We start from the raw sequence: 5,426 nt of genomic DNA on the forward strand, positions 1-5,426 counted from the left end.
AATGTCATATATGCTCGAAACAAACAGCATCCACTAAATTCACAAATTGTTCCAAATGCAAGAAACATTTTCATATATTAGAGTGCTTGTGTTTACTGCCTGATGAATTAAGTCTGATTAATAAAAAAATGGATCTGTAGTGGATAGGTATCATCCCCATTGGGACTTTTTGTAAAATTTCTGCTTTTTGATAAGCTTTCTTCTGATACCAATCAAAATCACTTGGCGAGGGGATGAAGAGGTAAAAGACACCCTCGAACCCGTTTTTCTCGAATTTTCACATAATGGACTTCCACCATCAAAATGGAACTTTTTGTAAAGTTTGTGCTATTTGGTACGCTTTCTTCTGATACCAATCTTAATCACTAAGCGAGGGGATGAAAATGTGAGAAACACTTTCGAACCTGTTTTTCTCGAATTTCCACATGAAGGACTTCCACTATCAAGACGAGACTTTTTGTAAAATGTATGCTTTCTGATAAGCTTTCTTCGGATGCCAATCTGAATCTCTTATCGAAAGGATGAGAGGGAGCAAAACACCCACGAACATGTTTTTCTCAAATTCCTACATGAAGGACTTCGACTATCAAGATGAGACTTTCTGTAAAATTTTTTTGATAAGCTTTCTTCTGATACCAATCTAAATCACTTAGCGAGGGGAAGAAAGGGTGAAAAACACTTTCGAAACTGTTTTCCTCGAATTTTCACGTGAAGGACTTCCAGTATCAAGATTGGACTTTTTGTAAAATTTCTGCTTTTTGATAAGCTTTCTTCTGATACCAATCTAAATCACTTAGCGAGGGGAAGAAAGGGTGAAAAACACTTTCGAAACTGTTTCCTCGAATTTTCACGTGAAGGACTTCCAGTATCAAGATTGGACTTTTTGTAAAATTTCTGCTTTTTGATAAGCTTTCTTCTGATACCAATCTAAATTACTTAGCGAGGGGAAGAAAGGGTGAAAAACACTTTCGAAACTGTTTTCCTTGAATTTTCACGTGAAGGACTTCCAGTATCAAGATTTGACTTTTTGTAAAATTTCTGCTTTTTGATAAGCTTTCTTCTGATACCATTCTAAATCACTTAGCGAGGGGAAGAAGGGGTGAAAAACACTTTCGAAACTGTTCTTCTCGAATTCTTACATGAAGGAATTCGACTATCGAGATGAGACTTTCTGTAAAATGTCTGCTTTTTGATAAGCTTTCTTCTGATACCAATCAAAATCCCTTAGCAAGGGGATGAAGTGGTGAAAAACACCCTCGAACCTGTTTTTCTCGAATTTCCAAATGAAGGACTTTCACTATCAAGATGGGACTTTTTGTAAAATGCCTGCTTTTTGACAAGCTTTCTCCTGTTACCAATCTTAATCTCTTAGCGAGAGGATGTTGGGGATGAAAAACACACTCGAACCTGTTTTTCTCGAATTCTTACATGAAGGACTTCCACTATCAATATTGGAGTTTTTGTAAAATTTCTGCTTATTGATAAGCTTTCTTCTAATACCAATCTAAATCACTTAGCGAGGGGAAGAAGGGGTGCAAAACACTTTCGAACCTGTTTTTCTCGAATTCTCACATGAAGGACTTCCACTATCAAGATTGGAGTCTTTGTAAAATTTCTGCTTTTTGATAAGCTTTCTTCTGATACCAATATCAATCACTTAGTGAGGGGATGAAGGGGTGAAAAACACGCTCGAACCTGTTTTTCAAGAATTTTCACAAAAAGGACTTCTACTATCACGGGCGTAGCCAGGGGGGGGGGGCTTTGGGGTTTCAAACCCCCCCGAAATGTTCAAGATGTCAAAAAAACTCATTTTTTTTTCAAAATCTCGAAAATATTTTTTAATGGAATTTGTAAAAAGTGAATGAAATTATCACTCTCAGTTCAATTAATTTGTAATGTGAAATTTGAATTAAATCACCTCTACGTAATCCAGTCAATTTGTGCTCACATGTGCCCCTCAAAGAAAAGTTATTGGTTAGTTTGATTTTTTCGATCGTATGTAACGGGTGTTTTTTTTCGAGGTATATAACTTTACGTTGGCATTACTGTTCGAGATGGCGACGGATTTAACAGCTGTCAAGTGATTTATTCTCAGTTCGGTGTGGCAATTCATCATGAATAGACTCACGCCTGAACAACGCTTGAAAATAGTGCAATTTTATTTCGAAAATAATGGTTCTGTGCGGAATACGTATCGCGCTCTACGTCCATTAGCGATGAAGCGCACTTCTGGTTGAATGGCTACGTCAACAAACAAAACTGCCGCATTTGGAGTGAAGCTAATCCTCAAGTGTATGTCGAAACACCGTTTCATCCAGAAAAACTGACTGTTTGGTGCGCTTTATGGGCTGGTGGAATCATTGGTCCGTACTTCTTCAAAAACGATGATGGCCAGAACGTTACAGTCAATGGTGATCGGTATAGAGCCATGATTACTAACTTTTTCATTCCTGAATTGAACAACCATGATGTCCAGGAGCTGTAGTTCCAACAAGACGGCGCAACATGTCACACAGCTCGTGCCACAATCGATTTATTGGAAGACACGTTTGGTGACCGCCTAATTTCACGTTTTGGACCAATTGGCCTCCAAGATCTTGTTATTTAACACCGCTAGACTACTTTCTGTGGAGCTATGTAAAGTCATTGGTCTATGCGGATAAGCCACAAACCCTTGACCATTTGGAAGACAACATTCGCCGTGTTATTGGCGATATACGGCCACAAATGTTGGAAAAGTCATCGAAAATTGGACGTCCAGATTGGACTACATCCGAGCCAGCCTTGTCGGTCATATGCCAGAAATCATATTTAAAATGTAATGCCACAAGATTATCTTGCGGATAAATCAAATTCATATCAATCGAATAATCCATCGTTGTTTTATTGCAATTTAAAGTTCTATAGCTCTAAAAAAACACCCTTTATTTTTTTGGGTTCTGAATCCGAATCTGAAGTTTAGCACCAAAATTCTGTGACGGAATATTAAAAAAAAATACGAAAAAAATTTAATCTTCTGACGTTTTCTTCCATAAAGTTTTTTGTCCGAAAAACCTGGCTCAAACGATAGTTCAAAATTGGCGTATTATATCTATCGCTGCTAAAACTTAGTTGATGGGATAGTTTTAATTTCTTCGATTTATTATCTCTGTTTCTGGAGTACAGAATTCGAATCTGAAGTTTGCCACCAAAATTTCATGATAAAACATTGAAAAAATGCAAAAAAGGTGATAACTATCACTTTTTACCGGTTTTTTGCATATAAACTTTCTACTCATAAATTTGAATTTGAGTACTCTGTTGTATAAATATTACGACGGTATTTTTTTCCTGAATATATTTATAGGAATCGATGTAAAGAAATAAACTAAATTTCAAAAAGTGATTTCGAAAATGCTTTTTTCCTCAAAACATACTTGAAAAATAAAACTAGTGAAAATAGACTGAATGGGTTGGCTCTTTTAAAGTTGATATATTTGAAAAGAAAAACATAATATTTTTTTTATAATATGTAAAACCCCCCCCGAAACTGAAACCTGACTACGCCCGTGTCTACTATCAATATGGAACATTTTGTAAAATTTCTTCTTTTTGATAAGCTTTCTTCTGATACCAATCTAAATTACTTAGCGAGGGGAAGAAAGGGTGAAAAACACTTTCGAAACTGTTTTCCTTGAATTTTCACGTGAAGGACTTCCAGTATCAAGATTTGACTTTTTGTAAAATTTCTGCTTTTTGATAAGCTTTCTTTTGATACCATTCTAAATCACTTAGCGAGGGGAAGAAGGGGTTAAAAACACTTTCGAACCTGTTTTTCTCGAATTCTTACATGAAGGAATTCGACTATCGAGATGAGACTTTCTGTAAAATTTCTGCCTTTTGATAAGCTTTCTTCTGATACCAATCAAAATCCCTTAGTGAGGGGATGAAGTGGTGAAAGTCACCCTCGAACCTGTTTTTCTCGAATTTCCAAATGAAGGAATTTCACTATCAAGATGGGACTTTTTGTAAAATGCCTGCTTTTTGACAAGCTTTCTTCTGTTACCAATCTTAATCACTTAGTGAAGAGATGAAGGGCTGAAAAACACTCTCGAACCTGTTTTTCTCGAATTTTTACATGAAGGACTTCCACTATCAAGATGGTACTTTTTGTAAAATTTCTGCTATTTGACAAGCTTTTTTTTTGATACCAATCTGATTACTCTTAGCGAGGAGATGAAGGGGTGAAAAACACTTTCGAACTAGTTTTTCTCGAATTTCCAAATGAAGGACTTTCACTATCAAGACGGAACTTTTTGTAAAATGTATGCTTGCTGATAAGCTTTCGTCTGATATCAATCTGAATCTCTTAGCAAAAGGATTATGGGGATGAAAAACACACTCAAGCTCGTTTTTCTCGAATTCTTACATAAAGGACTTCGACTATCATTATGAGACTTTGTGTAATATTTCTGCTTTTCGATAAGTTTTCTTGGATCCGAAGAGATATTTTGCGTTGAAAGTTGTTAAATGAATTTACCGAAATGACCATAATAATAAACAGAATCAGTAAACAGTAATATATTATTAAACATATAAACATATATGTATATATTTCATATTTTGTTTGTACATATATTCAACTATCACCAACTAGAGGATAAAACATTTGAGTATTTGAAAAATATTAAAAAAAAGTCTAATAAACAATACAATACATTGGAATGTTTGGGAGTATTTTTGGCAAGTTTGGATATAAAAAATTCAGGATGTCTAAAATACTGGTGGATTACTCACGAATGTATGGAAAAATTGAGGGTATCTTTATATAATCATCAGTGACATCATACCCAGACAGATCAGAATGAACAACTCAAATGACTCCTCATCATTTTCAGAGGCAAATGTTATACATTGAATTCTTCAATGAGTATACTTTTTCTTATTTACTTATTTCCGTAATTTTTTTTTTTTTTGGAAATTCAATCTATGGAAGATATCATATTTCTATTATCCTGCCCAGACTTCTTAATTTTTGTATGACTTTAGGAAATTAAATGGTAAAATTTATTCAATATAACTGACACCGATTAATAGCTGCTTAATAGATTGCCATTTACATTTTTTGTGATTTTAGAGGTATTTTTTTTCGTTCAATATTTGCTTTTTCAATAATATGTCAACATTTCAATTTCAGATTTGAAAATTTTTGTTAAACTATTTTGATACCACAAAACCACTGGTTTTCCCCTAAACACAACATAAAATTATTGTACTTGTTAAACTTTGCTTTCTTCAGTATGTAGCACTTATAGCGATAGGACAAGATTACCCAAGCAACTAAAAAACTAGAGTAACCAACAAAACAATGAAAATACCTGTAACTTCAGTATCACCAAATGTTTTCCAATATTGGAAAACATTCCATTTCCAATATTGGAAAACAT

Source organism: Harmonia axyridis, chromosome 6 (genome assembly GCF_914767665.1).
Source record: "Harmonia axyridis chromosome 6, icHarAxyr1.1, whole genome shotgun sequence".
NCBI classification, from domain to species: Eukaryota; Metazoa; Arthropoda; class Insecta; order Coleoptera; family Coccinellidae; genus Harmonia; species Harmonia axyridis.